This window comes from Xiphophorus hellerii, chromosome 8 (assembly GCF_003331165.1).
Source record: "Xiphophorus hellerii strain 12219 chromosome 8, Xiphophorus_hellerii-4.1, whole genome shotgun sequence".
In the NCBI taxonomy this organism is placed as follows: domain Eukaryota; kingdom Metazoa; phylum Chordata; class Actinopteri; order Cyprinodontiformes; family Poeciliidae; genus Xiphophorus; species Xiphophorus hellerii.
Window position 1 is genome coordinate 24,178,585 of NC_045679.1, and position 25,638 is coordinate 24,204,222.

The 25,638-nt window shown below is 43.7% G+C and overlaps 1 long non-coding RNA gene across 1 annotated transcript; it reads left to right on the plus strand.

Moving 5' to 3' along the window:
* Nucleotides 1-27: 27 nt before the first annotated feature.
* LOC116724215 (uncharacterized) lies at nucleotides 28-25,036 on the plus strand. The gene is made up of 2 exons (XR_004340122.1): nucleotides 28-323; nucleotides 23,295-25,036. It is a non-coding gene; the product is annotated as an uncharacterized LOC116724215 (long non-coding RNA).
* The last annotated feature ends 602 nt before the right edge of the window (nucleotides 25,037-25,638 follow it).

Below are 25,638 nucleotides of genomic sequence, written 5' to 3' on the forward strand. Positions count from 1 at the left end.
GAAGAAGAAGAAATAAAACCGGGCCCCTCTCTCTCTCTCTCTCCCTCCCGCCTCCGCTGCATCTGTGCAGGCTTTCGTTGAATCGCAGGCCTGTGTAGAATTTGCATACCTTTGCTAGGAAATTGAATTCCCTCTCCTCCCGCAAAACTCTCCCCGGGATTAAACCGTCACCGTGTGATTTACTGTAACCTCGCTGCAGAGCAGAGCCATCGCCGGAGTCATGATTGATGCGGCGGCGGGAGCTTCTCGCTGCAGCATTTCCACACTGTCAGATATTTCATTTTTGCTCCCTGCACAATTACCACAGCTCTGAGCATCATGAGGTAAGATTTGCAACGTAGAGGCATTTTGGGTGTTAAGGATCAAAGATGGATGGAGACGTGCGTGGAGGTTTCTGGTGAAAGTCTGAGCAGCTCCCTTTTTTTGTAGAAGGAGAAAATTCTCGGAGTAGTGAAGATGGGCGGATGTATCCAAATTATCGATAATATCGATACCAAGTCAATATCAATATCGGATTGATACTATCGTGATAACCTTTTGCTGTTTTGAAAACAATGCGAACATTTTTTTTTTGTTTTTCTATTGTTTTGGTATATCATGTGAATACTAACATGTTATTATTTTGTAGACACCTATAAACTTTCTGAAAATTCTGCCCTAGGTTTTAACAAAAATAATAAAAAGAAAAAAAACACAAAAATAACTAATGTTCAGAAGTTTGATATATAATATATAAAAAATAAGTATCGGTATTTGTATCAGTATTGGTAACAGTGACACTGGCCCTATATTTACTTGATACCAGAATAATACTAAAATATGCAGTATTACACACTCCACTTATATGTTTTTATCTGTTGAACACAACGCCGTTTTAGAAAATATGTTTTGTTGAGTTTTGGCCTCTCGCTTACATGGCAGCAGCTTTTTTTGTCTGACAAAACCGCAGAAGTGTTACAAACGGCTCCAGCGTGAAACTTTTCCAAACGAAAGCAGGAAACATTCGGAAACGATGGTGTCAGTCGCGTCAATTTACGCTTGCGCACTCAGGCCTGGTTTTCGCCTTCACCGCACAGTAATGACAACTACGCTGGACCTCCATCTCCTGCCTGTGTTGCTGCACAACTTCAGATTATTTGGCGTGTGAAGCAAAATCTGCTCGTTGTGAAACATTTATATCAGCAAAGACGCACAGATTGCATCCTTCAGATGGTCCGTGGACCTAAGGGGGGGGTTATGAAAACACGCCTCTGGATCAGAAAGTCTACTTTTTCGTGTTGAATCCTGATGATCTAGTGGAGCTGTTGTAAGCCAGTTGCTATGGCAACAGGTCTGTGTGTAGAGTAGCTGACACAGAGCTACTCTACACTCAAAAACTAGTGGTTTTGAGTTGTTTTTCATTGGTTTTTCTGCTTTATTTTGTCATTGCTGTGGCACACTGCACTAAATTAATAACACCTTCATCTGCAGGTTTCATTTCGTCACTGGAATTGTTCAACGGCGGCAGCGCGGCTGTGGATGGCAAATGAAATAATCGTCTTTTTGCCCCACAGCGTGGTGCGCATGAAACAAAATTTCTGGATGTAAAGAGTAACGTGCAACATGTCCATACACTATGCTTTCCGGTGCTATTTATGTTTGTTTTGTTTTTTTTGTCAGCATTTCATTTCATTGTCTTATCGTTTAAACGGGGCTTTAGAATGGTGGCTTCCAAGTAGAGCAACGCGTTGCCTTTCCCTCCACTTTTTGTGTTGCCTCATCAAACTCCAATTGAATAATTGAGATGTTCTGTTAATACGGTGAAAAAGTCAAAGCATGTTATGAGCGTCAGTGAGTGGCTGATATAAACATGTATTTAGTGTCAGTCAACAGAGCTAATTTTTGCTTACATGACATGTTTATTTTTGACAGTAAGAATAAAAAACCCCCGTCGGTTTAATAAAACACCAGAAACAGATGATTTGATGCTCAAATGCCCACATTTTCAGAAGGGCATCAGCTTCAGAAAGTGAGGCTTTTACTTTGCACACATGGCTTTGAAGGAGTAAAAATCAAGGTGTTTTTTTTTGTCCTAGTTGTGTTGAACTGGCCTCTAAGTGCGCACTGCTTCATCTAATGCAAACCATTCAGGAGCAGAGCTGTCTGGAGAAGTGCGTGCTTGGCCTGTCAGGTCCGAGATGTGCGCAGCTGAGAGCCGTTGTAAGGAGATCTGCTGCTGATGATGGTGATGATAGCGCGGCTTATTGGCCTGTAACTCTGCTGTCTGCTGTAATAGCGCCGCTGACAGATACGGACCACCCACTTTCCTCTGGTCCGAGCGCATTCATCAGACTCTTAACTTACTTTTTCCAGCCCAGCATTTTCAGGCCCGAGGCAGAAAAAAAGAAATATGAAGAAAAAAAAAACATATATATATATATATATATATATATATATATATATATATATATATACATACATACACAGAACGCAGGATATGCACAGTAGACTTCTGAAGCAAATAAAGGGATGTTGTAGATGTGCAGGAAGGCCGGAGTAATAACAGATCGTGATTTCGGCCGTCTGGTTCGCATTGAGGAGTCGACCGCAGTGCAGCAGGCCAGAGGCTGTGGGATGAAATGTGGTGCAGGAGCAAAAGCGTTACCAACCCGCTCAGTCCACATCGTTCCCCTCACTTCAGTTTTTGCCTTTCCCCCCCGTTCTTGTTTTAAAATGCAACTCAAATTCAGTTCTTGGCGTTTGGTGAAAAACAAATCGGATTTGAAAATATTGTTTTTCCCCAGCGATTCCTTTTCAAAGCAAACCACAAAATAAAACCGATAACGAGGAAATGGGTTCCGTTCACGGTTGCCACGGCTACGTGGCCTCGTCAGCTGCGGCACATTAAGCGGCATGTGCCAGTCAGTATCAGGTAAGATGGTTATCAATGGCCAGTCGAAGGCTAATGGCGGCCCCCAACACAATGATGTAAAATGCGACTTAACGTGATTAAAAGCAGGAGGAACCGTTTGCACAGTGTAACATCACTGCTTTTCCCGTGGCTGACTCAACACAAAGTCGTCCATAACTGTCATGTGAAAGGAAATTTTGTATTCAGAATAATTCTGTCATATCCGTAAAGTAATATCCAGTACAACAATTTTACTATGACCGCGTTTTAGGGCCATAGATAGACAAAAAAGATACATTTCTGACAAAGAAAATCTGAGGTTTTGACATTAATCGCTCCAAAAGTCGAAAATTTGCCAGAAAAAAAAACTTTCTAGAAGAAAAACTTGGAAATTTCTGAGTTTTAAAAGTTAAAAACTTTCCATGTTTGTTCTAGTTTTTTATTTTATTTTTAGATTAATTCAAATAAATAAGGGGTTTTTTTTTCACAAATGTTCAACTTTTGGAGCTCAGAAATGTCCTTGTTTGTTTCTAGAAAATTTTTGAATGTTTTTTTTTTTTTTTTTTGCCAGAAATGTTCTCCTTCGCCATCAAACAAAACAGAGTAAGAGTGCTAACATTAGTCTCGCACTATAGCAAAAAGCAGAAAACATCCTTAGCTTCACATATGAGTTAATTGGCAACACCAGAAAAATCCTGGACATTTCTGAGGCTGAAAAGTGGAAAATCTGTCAGAAAAAAGAGAGATCAATCTCCAAATTTGTCCAAAGTCAAAAATTGTCAAAATAAATACAACTAAAACTGACACGTGAGTCTTGCGCTCAAGGGAGTAAATCCCATGTCATTATTGGGGGGGGGGACCATGAACAGGAAAATTTCTTAAGAGCAATTTTTGGGGGGGGTCGGTGAAGTTCCATTGAAATGTAACGTAAAATGTGATTTAGAAAGTTTTTAAACCACATTCAAGCTGCAGGACTAAAAATGACTAGTAACGCCCATCAAAACTAAAATATTAATATTATTATATATATTATTATATAAAATATTCTTTTAATGCAAACGTTTCTTCAATGATTATTTTGTGGGGGGGACAATTCTAGACGTTTTCCAAGATTGGGGGGGTCCGGGAGCCTATGCTAGCGCTTCAACCAGTGCAATTTTGTGCCGCCTTGTGGATGTTATTCAGCTTAGAAAGCCATATAAAACGTAACCATACCACAAGTAAACGTGTAGCCATTCAATAACAGCTAATATACAACTTTTTATCTCACGTATATTAATAATTTTGATTTGTTTTCAATAGATAAAATCAGCAAAATAAAAAAAACCTACGCTGTCTGGTTTAAGCAACCTTCTCTATTTATGTGTTTTCTGATGCAATATTTTCTGGAACTACAGGCTGTTAAAGTTCAGATTGTGGTCAGCAATCAGTTTGGGAAACACGTTCTTGCAGTATTTCAGCCTTGGAGGGCAGCGTGTATCCGCACACACACACACACACACACACACACACCCAAACACGCGTCAAAGCTGGGTCAGATTCAAAGCCTTCTTCCTCCCTGGAATATTTTCATGATCCATAGGTTGGCTGTCTTCATGAAATATTCCGCGCCTCTGGGAGCTAGCTAGACTGGCAGTAATTCAATGCGCTACCCATATGCTTTTGTCGTCCTGACTGTGATGTATTCACTTCCCCTCTTGCTCCGCTGACTTTGAGCAGTTCAGCACTCGAGCAGGATGTGATGTCAGAGCCTCATATCAACAACAAAGCGAAGGGCGCTGAATGGGCTGATTCATCTGATCTCTGGAGAGAGATTCCTGCCAGAGATTCCTGTCCGCCGCGCTCCAGCTCTCATGTCTTTCATCCTCCATCTCTCGCAGTCATGACAGTGATTAATGACCCTCAGCTGCCGTGTGCTTCCTCGCTGACACCACCATCTTTCTTCCTCTCCTGTTTGCGCGGCGTCTTCACGCCGGAAAAAAAAGGGAACGAAATCAAATAGACGATTGATGCCATGTGAGGTGAAAAGTAGAAGACCTCCGATAGGCTACTGGTCTATCGTAGCCTATCGGATAGACCAGTAAAGAGGAAAAGAGGAACAAGGGGCTTCAGAGTCATGAAAACTACGTCCCAGTGTAGTGTTGGGATGTCTGTGGGTTTTGTTTGGACAATATGAGGATCAACAGGTCAACCAGGGTGCTGCATCATCGGTAGCACCCTGGTGGAATGAGGTACATTCCACCAGCCTTGTTTAATCTGCTTTAATTGACCTCTAGTTTGCCTAAAATGTCTGGTTTGTTTGGAAATTTTGAATGCCTGATCGAACGGTGATACGGACTAAAAAAGCAAACTCTGATCCGCCTACAGGTCTAAGTTTGAATGCTTACGTGAATGCCAAGCGTAGTGAAAAATAAAGACTATTGACGCGTTGCAACATGATGTCATGCCAACAATGACTGCCATTGGTTTTAGCTGTCAAGTTGCTAATACAATGCACTAAATGTATGATTTATAGAAGAAAAATGGATGCGCTGCTTTGCTACTAATTGTCGGCACTATGACAACTAGATACGGTCCAAGTGTAACACTCTTCAATGGTCAGGAAAAAGTTTTATTTAAAAAATTGCAAGGAAGAGGGAAGTAGGTCAATTATGCTAGCTTGACTTTGACAACCTTTACATGTAGATGTGCTGTGGAATTTGGTGTGTTTTCTTTTTTCTTTGAAAAAATAAAACACACACACACACACACCAACTCTCTGACAGGTCAAATAGAGCAGTTGTTTAAATGAGCTAATCAACCACCTCTATGTTCAGATGATCAATTATTAATAATGGCAAAGCAAACATCAAGCGTAAAAAAAAATGCAGTACCTGTAGTGAATGTTCTGTTTGTGTGGGAAATGTTTGCATGTTTTTTGGTATTGAATCCTGTTACATTAGTGCAGCTGTTGTCAGTTGCTATGGCAAGAGGTCTGTGTGTAGAGCATCATCCCAAATTATTCATAATAAACCCATCTAGGAATTGTAAAGCATATATAAAAGGTTTGATACAATGTGTTGCATGAAGCTGAAATGCTACACGACACGCTACTGGCTGATGTTTGCAAAGCAGCCAATTAAGGAGAGCTGTTTATTTTCCTTGGCATTGATTAACTTAACCCCAGAGATTCTGAACTGCAAAGTTTGGAAAATTCATATGTCTTGCTGATCATAGTAATTTTAATAATTAACAAATCACAAAACTGCCCACATGAAACATAGATGAATCCAAAGTAGCCATGCTTAGCCACAAATAACTAAAAAATGAAGATATCTTCTGACCAATTGGTATGTTTTAAAACTGGTTGAATATGAAAAATATAGCAAAACATTGAAGCTGAACTTTTGCAGTTTGATAAACTAAGCTAGCCCTGAGCTATCACAGCTGCTACAGATGCTAGCAGCAACGGTCACACCTCGCTGAGTGACACTCCTCATTCCCACCTCCAGCATCTAACACTTCAGCTCGGAAAGCCTCTCTCATCCCACGTGTCACTTCCTGTGTCTCTGTCACCATGTTTCTCCGTCGGCGCCGACGTGCGTCTCTCCCCCCCCCACCTGATCCCCAGGTGTCAGACGCGCGCGCCGTGTCTCGACAGCTGACAGACAGCAGAGGCCGAGGGCAGCCAGCTGACACAGCTGATGCTTCTCTCTGTTTGTCCTCGTCATTCTGACGCTCCTCGACGCCCTCGCATGCAGCCAGGGTGCTTCCTCTGACCGGGTTTATCACTGCTGCGTGTTCTCTACCTAGCTACACACCATTACAACCACAAACTTCATTGTATTTTATCGAGATTAGACCAACACAAAGCAGTGTGCAATGAATAAAGGGAAAGAAAATCATGCATCGGTTTTGTGACATTGTGACGTACGGTAGCTCCAGTTGTTGGTTTTCCTCTGGTTGGCAAAGGAAACCCACTGCTGTACTGAAGCAGAGCATAAACTCACAGAAAATCTGTGAAATGATTGCCTCCGTTTACTGTGATCATGTTTTTTTTTAGCCGTGAGTAACCCATGGTGCTGGCTAACTCAAGTAAGCGCAAAGCTAGATCTCTTTCCTCCCCTCCATTCCTCCTCACTAAAATAACTCCCTGAACAGTGTGTGGTGTTGGATGGAGACCAAATGTTAACTGTTATTAATTCATAAAACAGGACGATATGTTATAAAATAACTGCTCTGCTTATATTTAAATCGGACAGCTTTCAATGTCTTCCGGAGACGCAAACAGAAATAATTTGTCCCAGAAACAAACGCGTATATATATTGCTATAGCTAATACAGCTTGGTGTTCCCTCGCCCGGACGCGGGTCACCGGGGCCCCACTCTGGAGCCAGGCCTGGAGGGGGGGCACGATGGCGAGCGTCTGGTGGCCGGGCTTTTACCCATGGAGCCCGGCCGGGCTCAGCCCGAAGAGGAAACATGGGCCCCCCCTCCCATGGGCCCACCACCCGTGGGAGGGGCCAAAGGGGTCGGGTGCAGTGTGGGATGGGTGGCAGCAGAGGGAGGGGACCCTGGCGGTCCGATCCTCGGTTGCAGAAACTGGCTCTTGGGACGTGGAATGTCACCTCTCTGGTGGGGAAGGAGCCGGAGCTAGTGCGTGAGGTCGAGAGGTTCCGGCTAGAAATAGTCGGTCTCACCTCGACGCACGGCTCTGGTTCTGGAACCAGTCTCCTTGAGAGGGGCTGGACATACTTCCACTCTGGAGTTGCCCAGGGTGAGAGGCGTCGGGCAGGAGTGGGCATACTTGTTGCTCCCCATCTCGGCGCCTGTACGTTGGGGTTTACCCCGGTGAACGAGAGGGTAGCATCCCTCCGCCTACGGGTGGGGGGACGGGTTCTGACTGTCGTTTGTGCTTACGGGCCGAACGACAGTTCAGATTACCCACCCTTTTTGGAGTCCTTAGAGGGGGTACTGGAGAGTGCTCCTCCTGGGGACTCCCTTGTTCTGCTGGGGGACTTCAACGCTCACGTGGGCAATGACAGTGAGACCTGGAGGGGCGTGGTTGGGAGGAACGGCCCGCCCGACCTGAACTCGAGTGGTGTTCTGTTGCTGGACTTCTGTGCTCGCCATGGATTGTCCATAACGAACACCATGTTCAAGCATAAGGGTGTCCATATGTGCACTTGGCACCAGGACACCCTAGGCCGCAGTTCGATGATCGACTTTGTCATCGTTTCATCGGATCTGCGGCCGTATGTCTTGGACACTCGGGTGAAGAGAGGTGCGGAGCTGTCCACTGACCACTACCTGGTGGTGAGTTGGCTCCGGTGGTGGGGGCGAAAGCCGGTCAGACCTGGCAGGCCCAAACGTGTTGTGAGGGTCTGCTGGGAACGTCTGGCGGAATCCCCTGTGAGACGGAGCTTTAACTCCCATCTCCGGCAAAACTTCGAACACGTCCCGGGGGAGGTGGGGGACATGGAGTCTGAGTGGACCGTGTTCCGTGCCTCCATTGTCGAGGCGGCCGATCGGAGCTGTGGCCGCAAGGTTGTCGGTGCCTGTCGCGGCGGCAACCCTCGAACCCGCTGGTGGACACCTTCGGTGAGGGATGCCGTCAGGCTGAAGAAGGAGTCCTATCGGGCCTTTTTGGCCTGTGGGACTCCGGAAGCAGCTGATGGGTACCGGCGGGCGAAGCGGCATGCGGCTCGGGCGGTTGCTGAGGCAAAAACCCGGGCGTGGGAGGAGTTTGGAGAGGCCATGGAGAAAGACTTCCGTACGGCTTCGAGGCGATTCTGGTCCACCATCCGGCGTCTCAGGGGGGGGAAGCGGTGCAGCACCAACACTGTTTATAGTGGGGATGGTGTGCTGCTGACCTCTACTCGGGACGTTGTGGGCCGGTGGGCAGAGTACTTCGAAGACCTCCTCAATCCCACCAACATGCCTTCCACTGAGGAAGCGGAGCCTGGGGACTCTGGGTTGGGCTCTCCAATCTCTGGGGACGAGGTCGCCGAGGTGGTTAAAAAGCTCCTCGGTGGCAGGGCCCCGGGGGTGGATGAGATCCGCCCGGAGTTCCTTAAGGCTCTGGATGTTGTAGGGTTGTGTTGGTTGACGCGACTCTGCAATGTCGCATGGACATCGGGGGCAGTTCCCCTGGATTGGCAGACTGGGGTGGTGGTCCCCCTGTTCAAAAAGGGGGACCGGAGGGTGTGCTCCAATTATAGAGGGGTCACACTCTTAAGCCTCCCTGGCAAGGTCTATTCAGGGGTCCTGGAGAGGAGGGTCCGTCGGATAGTCGAACCTCGGATTCAGGAAGAGCAGTGTGGTTTTCGTCCTGGTCGTGGAACGCTGGACCAGCTCTACACCCTCGGCAGGGTCCTGGAGGGTGCATGGGAGTTCGCCCAACCAGTCTACATGTGTTTTGTGGACCTGGAGAAGGCGTTCGACCGTGTCCCTCGGGGAGCCCTGTGGGGGGTTCTCCGGGAGTATGGGGTACCGGGCCCTTTGATACGGGCTGTCAGGTCCCTGTATGACCGGTGTCAGAGTCTGGTCCGCATTGCCGGCAGTAAGTCGGGCTCGTTTCCGGTGAGAGTTGGACTCCGCCAGGGCTGCCCTTTGTCACCGATTCTGTTCATCACTTTCATGGACAGAATTTCTAGGCGCAGCCAAGGTGTTGAGGGGATCCGATTTGGTGGCCTTAGGATCTCATCTCTGCTTTTTGCAGACGATGTGGTCCTTTTGGCTTCATCAGATCGTGATCTGCAGCTCTCGCTGGAGCGGTTCGCAGCCGAGTGTGACGCGGCCGGGATGAGGATCAGTGCCTCCAAATCCGAGGCCATGGTCTTGAGCCGGAAAAGGGTAGAGTGCCTTCTCCGGGTCAGGGGGGGTGTCCTGCCCCAAGTGGAGGAGTTTAAGTATCTCGGGATCTTGTTCACGAATGGGGGAAGAAGGGAGCGGGAGATCGACAGGCGGATTGGCGCAGCGTCTGCTGTCAAGCGGGCGCTGTACCGGTCCGTCGTGGTGAAGAGAGAGCTGAGCCAAAAAGCGAAGCTCTCGATTTACCGGTCGATCTACGTTCCCACCCTCATCTATGGTCATGAGCTTTGGGTCATGACCGAAAGAACGAGATCGCGGATACAAGCGGCCGAAATGGGTTTTCTCCGTAGGGTGGCTGGGCTCTCCCTTAGAGATAGGGTGAGAAGCTCAGTCATCCGGGAGGGACTCAGAGTAGAGCCGCTGCTCCTTCACATCGAGAGGAGCCAGTTGAGGTGGCTCGGGCATCTGGTCAGGATGCCTCCTAGACGCCTCCCTGGTGAGGTGTTCCGGGCACGTCCCACCGGGAGGAGGCCCCGGGGAAGACCCAGGACACGCTGGAGGGACTATGTCTCTCGGCTGGCCTGGGAACGCCTCGGGATTCCCCCGGAGGAGCTAGAAGAAGTGGCTGGGGAGAGGGAAGTCTGGGCCTCCCTTCTGAAGCTGCTACCCCCGCGACCCGACCTCGGATAAGCGGAAGAAGATGGATGGATGGATGGATAATACAGCTATAGCTAGGTGCAGATTTAGCTAGGTTGTGCTAGCTAAAACTGGTTTGTAGGTCGTCATGGTAATTATCAAAGCTTTGTTTGTCATGAATTGCATTAGCAATGAAAACCGCAACAACCTAAATTACATTTTAAAATAAATACCAGCTAAATACTTTGGCAACACACTGTAAATAATGCAAAGGCCGCCAGACCAATAGATGTGTTTGTAGTTTCACCAGACAAAACAGTAATCAGTTGAATAATAAAGTCCTTTTTAGATGGATTTTGTAAAAAGATTCAGTATTTGGACAATTAATCTGCTTTGGCTCTGTCGAGTATAAGAGTAAGGAGGGTACTAATGTCTGAATCTTCCTGTTATTACTGTGCTCTATTCAAAGACTAGTCATTAATAAATAATACAGATAAAGATGCAGAAACAGGCAAGGGCTGTGACCTTGTGATTATTTCTGTTCCAAAAGCTCCCAGTCAGTGTGAACGAGCACTTAGCTTCAAAAAGGCAACGAGCCCTACATCGCCTCAGCCAGAGAGCACACAACACATTATAGGAGCCCTTTTCCTTCTATCTCACTGGGCCTTCACCGTCTCTCAGCTGCTCAAACACAGCTCTTCTATTTATATGCATTACCCTGAGAATATATTTACTCAGGTCCATTGGAGCAGTCCTGCCCTGATGAGGATCGGTTTAGCTTGTCAAATTACCCCGGGCCGCCGCTGCATCGCCTGCTAACGACAGATAATTGAGCTGCTGGCAGGTTCGCCGGCGCGGCTTAATGCTGAGATCTGATTCTCGCATTGGGGTCTCTGAGGATCAACGCAGTTTACTTCTGATGTCTGTCAGTAGCCTGTTGTGATATATGTGCCTCTAAATGCCACCTTAAGACTGAAGCTCCAGTTCCTCCACTGTACATCCTGACCAGTTTCATATTTTGTCAGTGTGCGACATCAAAGTTTTGTGTGTTTTATTGGATATTTATGTGATGGTTCAATACATAGTGTCAGGTGGAAGATTTTTTTGTTTAAAACTTAATTTTTTTTTATTGTGGTTAATAACCATCTGATCACTTCTGTGCATTGAAATCACATGCTGAGACGAGGATTTGATCTCTTAATATGGGGGGCAAAATTTAAATTACAGTGACTCCCTTTGTTATTATCTCATTATTATCTCTTATTATCTCTTATTATCTCATATGAAGCAACAAAACATTGAATTCCACACTATTGATCCTAGCATCCTCCTGAGAACCGAAGAAAAAAAGTGTCCTCCAATTTCTTTATTTATGTGATTTCCTACCTATTTAGGCCAAAATGAACAACTTACCTTTTTTTTTTATTTATTTAAATTTCACAGCATGTCCATTGTAGTGGACATCAGGACGATTTCAGTCTAAATTATGACGGAATTTTAAAAATGGAAAAATGTACAGAGTGACAGCACTTCAGAAGTGATACACATACTTCCTCACGATTAGACTCATGTAACACTCGTTTTTCAAAACATCATCATATTCGATAAGATAGAAAACAGTGGTTGTGTCTCCATTGATCATGTAATTGTGAGATTTGACATTTAGAAAATAAATTTGCTTAATGAAAACAGGCCAATTTTTTTTTATCTTGTTTTTTGAAAGAGTTTTGCCTGCAGGATGAAATGATTCTTTTCTCTATCAAAATTGGTTTGCTTTGCAAAACTGCAATGAAAACACTTTCTTGGCATGGCACGAGTCACATGATGAACACAACATTGCCGCGGCGAACCACAAAGAAGATGGAAAGCAGGAGGATCGTGGAGCTGCATATTTTTTAATGACTTATGGCGTAAACAAACTTATTTATGTTTAAGTTTAATTGTGTTTCTTTTTTAATGGAAAGACTGCAAATGTGATTTGTGGGGGGTTTTTTTGACATTGGCGGAATAAGTCCTGCACACATTTGTAATTTAAACGCAGCTACTGTTACTCAAGCTTAAATGTCAACATATTCTTTTGCAAGGTCAATTAAGCATTTCTTAATTTGTCCAGATGCTTTAGTTTTTATCTTATGCAAACTTTGAATAACTATTCAGTTTTATTGCATTAAAGAGACTCATATACTTTAGAAGATCCACGGGGATGCTTTAAATGTGAGGGAATTAAAGCAGGTACAGACTGATTTACAGCAAGCGGAAATGTTCCAGCATTTTCCTGCATTTGCGTTTGCTGTGCAGCTGCAGCCAGTTATCCGCCATCAGCTTTCCACCTACGCCAGCGCAAGGCAACAAAGGCCAATTTATGGTTAGTTTGCTCAATATATCCAGAGTAATTTAATTCATCGCCAAGAGCCTGTGAAAAAGTTTAATGGCAGCATAGAACGTAAAGAATTAGCGACACCCAAGAAGATTAGAGAGGCATTAGGTTCTGGGAGGCTCGGCTGCGGTGCTTAACGACTCCTCTGTCCTGAGCAAATCAGTTTTACTAAGCAAGGCTGCTCTCAGCAGAATTATAGCCACCGTTAGCTTCTCTTATTGCCTGCCCCCATTAACTGAGCCCTACCTGAGGACTGGTGTGGGAGGGTCTGTGCAATAACACCATCAATCCAGGCCCAGTTTAACAAGTTAGCCCGTGGAACACTTTTTTTGTGCAATAAAACAATTGCACTTTACAGCTAAAAGGGTCCCCCCCTCCGTACATTATTGTTGCACAGAGAATTGCTGCAGCATTGTTCTGTGGATGAGGTCAATCAGTGAGGATAACAAATGAGGTCAGAATAAAAATAAAACTACAAAATAAATGGCATTTATACTGACTATGTCTTGAATTCCTCTTTTAAAAAAAGTTTCCCCAATAAATTTTGATTTACTTCAACTTTTAACTTGGTTTTAAAACCTTCGAGACAAAATTCGTGTCCATGTCTCATTCGGTTTCCATGTTGCTTTTTTTTTTTCGGCCTTCAGACAAATCTACTTCTCTGGACTGGCTCAAGACATCAATCTGCACCAAATAGCTTTGGCTATCATTACTTTTATATTTACAATCTGCATTACAATTGACATTAAATCAGTAAAGATAACTTTGTCATGATCCATGGGTTTATGTATTTATTGTATGGGGTCAGAGTTTCACTTTTGGGTTGAGGAATAAAACGCCATCTTAGGATGAGAGTAAATGGACGTAACTCAAAAAAGTATTAGTTCTAGAGGGATAAACTTGGTTTCTATAATGGGATTCTTGGAGGTGCTGGATGCACTGGTGAAGACCCCGTTTCGATAGAACTTACGGTTCTGACATAATTCATGAGACTTAATGGTCATAAGTCTCCGTACAAAGATTGGATTGAGGTAAAAAGTTGTGTGTATTCTCCCTTTGCTGCGTCTACCGCCCTCCCCATCTGCTCACCAAGTTTGGTGGCTCTAGCTCACCTTTCACATAAGTGGGAATTTCCTTTGTGAATATTAGATTCCTCTGAGCTTTGGAACTTGGGAGTTATGAAATTTGGTTTCGTATCTAACCATTCAAGATCAACAAAAAAAATCTTCCTGTGGCCATAGTCCAAACCTTCGAGGGAATTTGTCCCTTTTGGAGTATGGCTCTTGTCAATCAGTTGCCATCAAACAAGAAACTGGAGCAAGTCTCAAGCACAAGGTACATTTTCACTCAACTTTTGCTGCTGAAACACGTATTTCCAAAACATTCGGTGAGAGGGCCAGCGAAGCTTTCTACCCCAAGGCCACCTAAGTTTTAGGGGAAACTACGTCTGAATGCAAGGTATGCAAGGTACGTAAGGTAGTTCAGTTGCGACGCTCTGTAGAATGCAAGTGTCACTTGCAACTTTGAATACATTTATTTGCCAAGCTTGTCAATACACCCTTCAATATGCTTTGATGTCAATAAAACAGGACTTAATTTTGTTAAACTATGTGCAGCCACTGTCCTGTCCCATAGAACGTATTGTCTGATTTGACTCAAGACAGACTCCATCTGAATTGACGTCAAGAAAGATTTCTGAATTATACGTCCATGTCAAAGCGGATCGCTATTGACATTTTACTCTCGTCTTGTTCCACATTTCAGGTGCCTAAAGGGCCTGACAGGTTTGGTTTTCTCTCATAAGCCGAGGCGGCAAAGCGCCATACGTGAAAAGAAATCCACTCCGGAGTGAAGAAGATGAAGTCAGGGCAACGAAGGGGGGGAGCGAGGGGAGGGGAGCAGAGGGGAAGGGCTCGCATTGATCTCCCGCCAGGTGTGATGGATAGCGCAATAAGTGGCAGCGGCCAGTAGAGGAGAGGAGAGAGTGATTTCAGCTTTTCAAAGTCCTGATGAATGAGAGCGTCAGAGGAAGGCCGGCGTCCAGAGGCCAGCACATGATGGACTGCTGTGTCAGGCGGAGAGAAATTGAAGAAGAAAGGAGAGGTTAGGGGGATGGAGGGAAGACGAGAGCTTTTTACGGAGGACAGGCTGGGAGGAAGAGAGTGAACCCGAGGCATGAGTGGGGAGATAAGAGACAATGTACGGGGGGAGGAAAGAGGGAGGTATGCGAGATGAGGGGGCCGACGTTTAAAGAAGGGGGTCAATAAGGAGCAGAGAGAAAGAGGATGAGATAGAGAGAAAGATGAGAGCAGGAGGTGACAGCGGAGTGAGTTCATCTTTATTAATGGCCAAAGAGCAGAGAGGGAGTTATTAAAAAGGAAAAAGATGAATGAAAGAATGAGTGTAAACGAGGGGAGGGGTGACAAAGGGAGATGTGATGCATGCTCCCTCCCGGCTTTCTGAAATCCAATAATAACACTGAGCAATGGGCCAGCTGGTGGGCAGAGGGGAGCAGAGGAGACGAGGGAAGGAGCCCAGTCAGGGAGCAGCCATGGCAAAGACCAGGTAGGGGCAGCAGAGACCCACTACAATATTCTACTAATGTCAAAAGATTAAAAAAAAACAATTTTGCAATTTGGTGTTGCCATTAAATAAGAAGCACAATGAAAATCGTACATGAAAAAGTTTGTTCACGCGGTAAGTCATTGAAAATCATGGTAGCGGCAAATGTAAACATTAGATACATTTATAATTCAGCCATGGTGCTAGTGCAGGTCGGAGTCTCATTCAGGCCTTGGCGCGACAAGCCCCGCGTACTTGGGAGCGGCTATGTATGCGGCGTACTGGGAACAGAAGAGCTATGGATTCAACACATTCAAATGACACACCATTTCTTTTTTCTTAATTTCAATTTTCACAATTCCACGGTTAATGGAAACGCAGCTAGTGAAATCAAATCAATATGGAGGTAAATTGTGCGAGTGCTCCTGGCAACCGTTTTTTTTTTGTGTGTTCTTTATTTACCCAGACATTATGCTAATTATGTAGTTTCACCAACAAGTTCCCCAACTAGGGTTGCCACCTTTCAAAAATCAAAATAAGGGACGCCCACCAGAACTGTACTCCAATCAGAGCAGCATACCTTCAACACATTTACACTTAAGTAGATTTACTTAAGCTTTAATGAAGTAGGTGTAAAATGTATTTGGTAAAAATCCACTCAAGTACTGGATAATTGATCATAACACCTGATTTAATATTCAAAATGTGTCCTCAGACAACCCAAAATATAAAAGTTATGAACATTATGGTATTTTAAATAGCATTACCAAAATATTTATACAAATGTGGAGTCAGGTTTGGAGGCTGGTTCTAGACCAAATCTACCATGAGGGCCAGTGTAGTCAGTGTTTTTCTCGTGGGGAGCACTTAAAAAAAGAATGAAACAGAAAAACAGATTAATATATTTCATCATTTAATATTCTGAGCCAAAGAGCCACTTGTGTCTCCAGATTCAGGTTGCAGATCCTGATCTAGCAAATGGAAACTGTGATCCTATCTCCATACAGCAGCTGAATGTGCAGAAATCAGATTTTTTATTACTGGCAATTGTTAAAGTAAAATTGTGAAGGTTAAAAAAAGACATTTATTTAGTATAATTTCTTCAGTCCCCTTGTTGACCCCCGTTTAGAAAAGCCCCTGGGCTGCAGGTCTGGTGTATTTTTGGTTAGCATGTTTTTTCTTCATTGATAGGAAGTCAAGTTATCCAAACTGGTAAACCACATTAATAACATAATAGATTAAAAAAATACATTAAATGACAGCTGAACAATTATTCATAAAATGTATCAACATTTCTAAATAAACATGCAGAAAATCCCAACAAACCATTTTAAAGTAGGAAATAGTTAGGTACTGTTAATCTATTAGTATGATTAGTTCTTTAAATTGCCATTCATATTACTTTGGCTGATATTATTATATATTAAATAAATTACCATCCTAATTCAACATCCTAAGCAAATAATCAAACCATAATAGCCTTTTAAAAGTTTTAAAATTAAAACTTCTCAATGTTTGACATTGTCTAGCAAAATGTTTTTACATCAGACGACAGTAGAATGTTGAGTTCCAATGGTATCAATGACATCAGCAGTGATGTCATCGCTCTATGATACCACAAAGGAGTCTCTCTCTTGAATGTAGCTCACAGACAGCGTTTTCTCAGACCTGTTCCTCAGTTCTATCACGACAGATCACTCTTCAGAGCACGTTCGAAATTAATCGAAGCAAGCGGGATATCGATTCCAGATATTACACGCCTTTCAGAGAAGCAAGAATTTACCACAATATAGACATGAAGCAACAACAGATTGTTTGTGAACATGAAGCTTTTCCACCTGAGCTTTCATGGGTCGACATTATGGACCTGAACATCCAAGTCGACTACGACGCTGTCATTTTCCCTTTCGAGGAAGACACAGACAGCCCCATTGAGCCGGAAGACGGATCAACAGAGATCCAGGGGGAATCAAGTCCTTCCGGCGACTTAGAGAATCCAACATCATTGGAAGTCGAGCAGGAAACAACTCCCTCTGCTGGCTTCGAGATTACCCCCTCGGTGGAAGTCGTGAAAGAGTCAAGCCAACACGTCATCGATCTCACAAGGCAGGTAGACGATCTTAAAAAAGAACTGCAGGGTAAGATTTTTGATCTCCATGAGGAAAGAGAACGAAGGATTGCATATCAGGCTGAAGTCAAATCACAGCAGGAGGAGATTCAAAAACTGCAAAACATGGTAGTAAAAGAACATCACCTGCGAGTCAAACATGAACATGAAAGAAACGTGCCAGAGATCCACGTATCAAAGGTTTCTTGCTCTACCAAAGTTACAGCCGACAAGAGCATTCTTCAACAGTTGGACTACTTCAAGAGGGAGGCTGAAAAATACGCCTCCCGCAACAAAGGTCTGATAGAAGTCATGGTTGAAGAATACAGAGTGAGACTTAAATATGAGGAGCAGCTCAAACGTCACACTGAGCAAGCTTCCAAGTTCAAAGAACAGGAGGAAACAGTGAAATCTCTGCAGGGTCAGGTTGCAGACCTGAAGGTGAAGTTGAAACTTGCTCAGGAAAACAACCATCCTAGAGTCTCCACCCAACCAGAGGCTCCCCTGCAAACTGAGCAAAGACAGACCTTCAAGCCACCGGGGGTCTCCATGCACAGCCTGGCTCGGCCTTTGTGCCAACCCAAACCCAGGTCGCAAACAGAGGAGTACAACCAAAGACAGACCTTCAATCAATCTGAGAGGTCAGAGGAAAGACAGACCTCCATGCGACCAACCTCTACTGGTTGCATGGAGGGCCTTCATGTTGCCATTGGCGCAAAGGCCAATCTATGCCCAGCTCGGCCTTTACGCCGACCCACACCCAGGTGGCAAACAGAGGAGTACAACCAAAGACAGACCTTCAATCAATCTGAGAGGTCAGAGGAAAGACAGACGTCCATGCGACCAACCTCTACTGGTTGCATGGAGGGCCTTCATGTTGCCATTGGCGCAAAGGCCAATCTAAGCCCGGCTCGGCCTTTACGCCGACCCACACCCAGGTGGCACTAACCTAGGTCACTATCCAAACCCAGGTTCTGCTAACACTGAGCATTATGGAAATTCGAGGCTTTACACAAATTTAGAAAATCAAAACAGACACAGGAAAATAAAATTCCTGACTCCAAAATCAATGGAGAAAACACCAGATCAGTTTCAGAGTTCAAAACAGCACAACAAACATTATTAAAACTTCCTATATAAAAGCTGATCAGGTAAAATTTCTCAAAAATTAATTGATTAATTGGTCTCTCTAAATCAGGGGTCTCAAACTCCAGTCCTCAAGGGCCGCTGTCCTGCAACTTTTAGATGTGCCTCTGCTGCACCACACCTGAACAGAATAATTAGGTCAGGCTCTGGAGAACTGATCTACACAAGGAGGAGGTAATTAAACCATTTCATTCCAGTGTTTTGTACCTGAGGCACATCTAAAAACTGCAGGACTGCGGCCCTCGAGGACTGGAGTTTGACACCCCTGCTCTAAATTGTCCTAAGGTGTGAATGTGTGTGTGAAAGGATAAGTGTGTTAGATGATGGATGGATGAATATTTGTTAAAAGTTTCTGACAGTAGAATATGAAACAGAGAATCTGTGAAAGTTCCTCTGACTGCTGCTGTCCAGAAACAACCAATCAGAACCAAAAGACAAACTTTTGGTTCTGATTGGTTTCTAATGTGTTGAATGTGTCTCAGCATATTCAACACATTAGACTACTAGTACACTGCAGCTTTGCAATTGGCAGAAAAACAACCTAACATTATATCATCATTATTTATAGAATGATTTAGAAAACAAAATGCTGTACATGTTTGTCAAAACTATTTCAACCAATATTAGAACTTAGCATTGATTTCCTTCATTTTAGTAGCTGTGATTTTGCCAAACCCAGACATTTTCCCTCACCGTAACCAAGACTTTTCTAATTTCTAACCCTAACCTTAACTAAAACTTAATTCACATCTTACCTCTGAACGTTACCCCTGACCCAAAGCAATGAGTCCATCATATTAGGACCGGGCTTTGGTCCTAATATGATGGACCTAATGTGACACCGGACCCATAATGGTGCGTTCACACCAAACATGATTTGAGCATCAGGCGCATCTGGTTTACATTCAAAGTCTATGTGGAGGCGCGTTGAGGGCCGTTGCGGCGCGTTTGGAGCGTCTAGCGCGGCGCCATTTGAACTCTCCACACAGACTTTGAATGTAAACCAGAATCGCCTGACGCTCAAAGCGTGTTTGGTGTGAATGCACCATTAGAATGTTCAGTTGCTATGGTAACAATGACATCAGCAGTTATGACATCACTCTTTGATGCATCAAGGGAATCTCTCTCTTGAGTGTAACACAGTTTTCTTCAATTTGTTCCTGTTTAAGACTTAAAAGTGATGAAACTTCTCCAGTTGTTAAAATTATTTGAAGGCACAGAATCAGTTCAGGTTCACATTCTCAGGTGAGAGAGACTCACCTGGTATAAAGTTAATTTTTTGGCCCTGGAATTACATTTATTAATTTAATCAAAGTATGTCATGAATATGTGTGCATGTATTCCATCTTAAGTCCAGAGCATACTAGTCTTTTTGTTGCTTTTGCCACCACTAGATGATATGCATATAGCATAATAACATAAACAGCACCATTCAGAGATGCAATGAGTTTATAGCAGCTGTGCAAATGATCTAATCGTCTCCTGATTTGCAGCAATCCATGTTAATAGCAGATATAGAGAGCCCCAAAATAAAATTCAGCTTAGTCCCCATGGAGGCTTGGGCCACCAGCCCTGATGCCAACATCTCCAGAAAACATATGAAAGATTGTGATTGTAGCATCTGTTACACTGACACCAGGACTGGTGTCAGTGTAACAGATGCTGATTTTTTTGTAAAAAGTAAAGAACAGGTAGAAACAAATCTGTGCTTCACTGATCCTCCTGGAATCTGTTCTGATTAAACATTTCCTAACAGCACCATATCTGATCTTTCTTCAACATAATCATTGTGTCCATGTTATTCTATACAATATACTTATTCCTGTAATAAACAGTTTTAGATTCTTTAATACAAAGGTACAGCTTATGTCACACATTTAAGTCTCAGAATATCCCCCATTTGTTGTGCTACTGCATAAAGAATATACAATGTATTTGTTTTTGTTTTTTTATCTGTGCACCAACATGTTCACAGAGAGAGAGAATATGGATAAACAGATTCGACTCATGTAACGTAAAAACGATCTAAACAACATAACAATATTACTTTCCAAACACTTCCAGAACCGATAACTGACGGCAGTAGCAGAACAAGTCAGAGTCGGGCCTGGGGGGTGGGGCTAATCGGGCCCTTTATATCCAAATAATCAAGCTCATGATAATACAACTTTATAACATAGACATGTCAGTGTTATGTCGATCCGCGTTTCCCCATCAGATACCGTCCCCCCCCCCCCCCGTTAAAACAGGGGGAACGGTATCTGATGGGTAATATTGAGCATTAAAATGCATTGCTCTGGTTTTAATTCATGTAGCATAAGGTAATTTGTATTTTTTTTTTTTTCCACGCTAGCTAGGATAGCCACAACACACGGTGTCCTGATGAGGGTTGCTGCTCCGAATCTGACCTGAGGGTAGAGAACGTCTCGTTCCTTTTAAACACTTAAGGAGAAGCTGATGAAAGATTTCATACGTATTCTACAAACCCAGAAATGGATCCTCTGAGAGGACTGAGTATCAATAAAACAGATTTTTTTTATACAAAGAAAAAGGAGTAAGGAGGAGGAAAGGACTGACAACATCTCCCCTGTGTATAAAACAAGTTTGTGTTTTTCCCACCACAACAGGAAGATCATTTCATATTTTATTTGAGAATGGTGAAAAGAATTGATCAAATACCAAAACAAAAAAAAACAACACATCAACAGGTTAAAAAAAAAAAAAAAGACCTGTTGCAAATGAAACTTTGAACATAAGAGTTTCAAAAGCAGAATTCCTGCCTCGGCCTCTTCTTGAAAAACGGCTCCTCTCTCTCTCTCTCACACACACACCCACACACACACACAGCAGAGTCAATAAAACATGACAGCTTGTCCTCACATCGGCAAGTACTGACACACAGTCCTGAATCACCTTCACTGCGATGTGACTCAGACTGGCAACAAAAGAGTGCTTAGTTTGGCACATCACAGGTTCTCCTGGCAGTCCGCTGAAAGAAAACTGGAGCGGCTCATTCAGCGAGAGATGACAGACACGCTTAATTAAGGAAATCTGGGGATAGAAAAAAATAAATAAAAATGCTAACGTCCCTTTCCTGAATCTACAATCCCCGCCCACTCTCCTCCCAACAGAAGGCGTTCTTTGCTCCCAAACTCAGCTGGAAAAATGTCAGTGTGACAAATAAGCCCTGTGGGCCGCTCGGAGGAGTTGGGTACATGAATATGAATTAACACGATTCCAGTAAAAACAAGTTAAATCACCAAAGGTCTCTCTTTTTTTTTTTTTTCTTAAGAGGTAGCATGTGATAAATTTGCTCTAAATCCTTTCTTTAAGTCTCTCTCCTCTGCAGTGAATGGATTTGGCAACCTGTTGGGCCGCTTTCTATGCATCTGTTTCGATTTTGGCTGGAAGTCTCAGTCTTATGTAGTGTGAATTATTACCTCCAAGCTAAAACAACAGCAGTGTTTCACCGAAAGGCTCAGCTCAGGAATTCCTTTAGAGTTCTTGGTTTTAACATTGCTCAGTGAAACGAGGCTGGATTGTCTTTGAACCTGCACATTGTGATCTAACTTTCTAAAAACAACAAGTTCCATCTCATTGAAGCCTGTGGTTCGCTGTGGATCTTTTCTCCATGTGGCAAATCTTTTATTTATCCTTTGATTTCGAACAAATCGATTAAAAAACTAATTAAAAATTCATATACATATGTACATAGATACATTAAGCACATGCAACAAAAAAACCCAACAATGTTTTGCAACATAAGAATCAGTCATTTTACCTACCGTACTTGTCCGAAGGGGAGTGAGAAAAAGTTTACGCTTCGTCTACATAGCCAGCCCTTCACAGTATTCTTCAACATGCTCTTATATAAAAATACGTTACAGTATTATACCAATATGTGACAAAGAGAGAATACAATTTTAAATATTCGCCAACACAAACGCAGCTTTGGAAGCAGACGTACGTAGCCGCAATGCTAGTAGACGTGATGTTTGGCCAGCATTCGCAAAGCAGCCACAGTCCAGGAGCTCCACTCATTTTCATGAGCGGAGATAAGACAAACTGTAGACGTTAGCGTCTGGAGTACTGCTGAGACTGCTTCCACTGTGCGTATTAATGCATATTAATACATATTAAGTATATTTAGTGTTTAAACGGCAGGCAAAGATAATCTGTCATCGTAGAAGAGCTTCTGGACCAGGATAAAGTAACGAGTCTGCTAATGGTGTATAAAAAAATATTCCAAAACTGCTGCAGATATTATGAGCTAGGAAGCACAAAAGGTCTCATGGGAGCTCACTTTTTTAACAAAGCACTGGTTGTAATATCTGGTTCTAATACTTTGCATAACATAGGTGGATACAGACAAGCCTGAATAAGAAGGTGTCTACAGAGCTGTCATTTCACTCTAATCCAGCCAGATCAGACTTTTTATTCAACCACTTTGTTTGGGGCTAGCCTTTTTTTTCCTCCAGCTCTAGCGCGTAGTTGTCAGTGAATTTGCAGAATAAATATTATCAGAGCTTTTCGTGCACTCAACGAGAGCTCTGTTTAAAGCGCCAATGACGGCTTGTTTGCACTTCGCAGCTGAGCAAAGACGCCGACATGCAAAATAATGGCACTGGCACAAAGAGAGGGGGGTGGAGGGGGGAGCAGCCGCACAATTGGTCCAATCTCATGTTGCAGTGATACTTTTTGAACCACAACCTTTAAAGTAGATATCGTTTCAGATTTTCCTAAAACACATCGTTTGTTTGTTGGGTTTTTTTTCATCCAAACAGCAAAGACGGCCGGCCTGACTGGGGGAAGGAACGAGTCGGAAAATACTCACAGAGCTGAACAAGGGGGATGAGATCAATGGATTAAAAACAGGAAGATGGAAAAAAGAAGGAGGAGCCGAAGCTGGACAAGCTCATTAAAGGGAGGGCAGCGGTGTGACAAATGATGCGCAGAGCTGGTAGCATTGATCTCCTTCCTCACAAGGCAAAGGCGGGGTGTCTGGGAAAGGAGATGCATTGTGTGTACGTGCGTGTGTATGCGTGTGTGTGTGTACTCGCAGGGCAGAGAAATACTCAGGTGCCACAGCTCTAATGGAGAGGCCAGCGCCGCCGTCCCGTTGACGAATGGCTTGTCAGTGGATGGGAGGAGGAAAGAGGGGAAGAGGAGCAAAGCCAAATGATTGAATAGTTGTGCTAATGTTTGACCTCCTCGGTGCCAGTGCGCGTCCTTCGCCGAGACTAAAGACAAGAGGAGCGAGGAAGACGAGAAGTTCTTAATTCGGGCGGAGAAACCTCGAGTTTTTCCACGACCAAGCAGTCTTCAGAAAAGGATGGGAACAGCGGCCAAAAGCAAAACAGTTTGCGAAGAGCTAGCAATAATGCCACCCAAAAAACCCCCCAAAAAACCCCCAATAAAAACAAAAATGTAGGAGAGAGGAAGAGGAAGAGCTGGAACAAATGAGCGGGCTTGTTGCGACTCAGGCAGCCTTGCGGGACTATCATTACCATACATCAGGACAACGAATGAGGCTTTCAGCAAAGCGGTAATAAGAATTTGATAAATCATGAGCCGGGAATTAACTAGACGTCAAAACAATGAGAGCGCCCTGATAGATGCGGAGAGGACGATGGCATCAATTAGTCAGGGCGGAGGAGACGAGGGAGGGAAGGAGGGGAGTCGATACAGGAACAGGTGAGGCGGGGTTACGGAAACGGCCAGCAGGGGAGCAGCGGAAGATAGAGGACAGGCTAGGAGTAGAAGAAGAAAGAAACGGGTTGGAAGTTGAGAAAAGGCGAATTAAAATGGTCTACATGTGTAAAGTCAACAGGCTCCTTGTTTCTATCTCTTCTTTAAATAAATGGTACCGACAGCAGAAAACCATAATGGCTCCAGTATTGAGTTTACGTATAAAATCAGTATGGGCGTCAATTAGGGACTTTGAGGGAAACCGAATTTTCCGGATCCGTCAAATGATCCGCTTTTTAAAAATGTACGTTTCTCTAAGAACATTTTATTTGTAATCTAGTTTTATCTGAATTTTATTCTTTCTTTTCTTTTTCGGTTGGTGAAGTTCACAATAACAACAAAAAAAAGTTTAATCATATGCAGCATGTTCTTACAGGGGGAAAAAAATCTTTATATATTTGAATACAATTTGAAAATGTTTCATCCCGCAATAGAGATATGCTTTATATCTCTATTGCATTGCTTAGTGAAGTTGCCCCTGGCTGCTTTTCTAACTTGCTGCGGCACCTTGCTGTACTGCAGTCCTGATGCTAGCATTTTTGCTAACCGGAAATGTAAATTCAGTTTTACTTGTTCTGTTTATTTCTATCCTCTCCAACAGTGCAACGGGTAAGAATGTTTATGCCTCCGTCTCGGCTGGAAATGACGTTTTTGACTTATTAGTTGTTGTAATTGATGTTTCTGTACAGGAATGTATGTTTGCTACACCACTGCTAGCTTGACTTAAAATGCTACACAGTCTGGAAAAGTATGATTAAACAAAGTGTATGGAAAAATATTTGTTTTCAAGACTTTACTCTCTGTCATTGTTCTATTGTTGTGGGCCTTCTTCGTGTCCTGTCACGTCTAATGTTGTTATTTTAGATTTTACCGACCACATGATGGAGAAAGTTGAGTATAGAAAAGTTTAGATTATTTTTTTTACTGAAAAAAAAAAAAAAAAACCACGACGGAACCACCAAAGAATTTTTTACATTTTTTTATATAACAACTGGTGCAACTTTGACTGACAAGTTTTTCATTAACATTTAACCAGAATGCCCGTCTGAGTCGTACCTCCCATCCCTCGCTGCTCCGGCCTCCTCCACTCTGAGGGTGAGGGATGTGACAGGAGGATGTTTATTTAATGAGAGCAGTCTGGAGAGGGGTAATGAAACCTACCCTAACACCATTAACAACCGGGCTTATCAGCTCCGGGGACACACGTCAGCATGCTGCGGGCTTTTGTTCCTTGGCTCGAAGGCTGCGCTCTGACCCCGAAGGGCAGATTAAGGATCCTCTGAGCACCGCCGACTACCGCGTTGAGAAATTACAAAAAACTCGCCGCCAATCCGTGCCTCTATCAGCTTTCACTCTGCTCTTTAGAAAATGACACAAAGG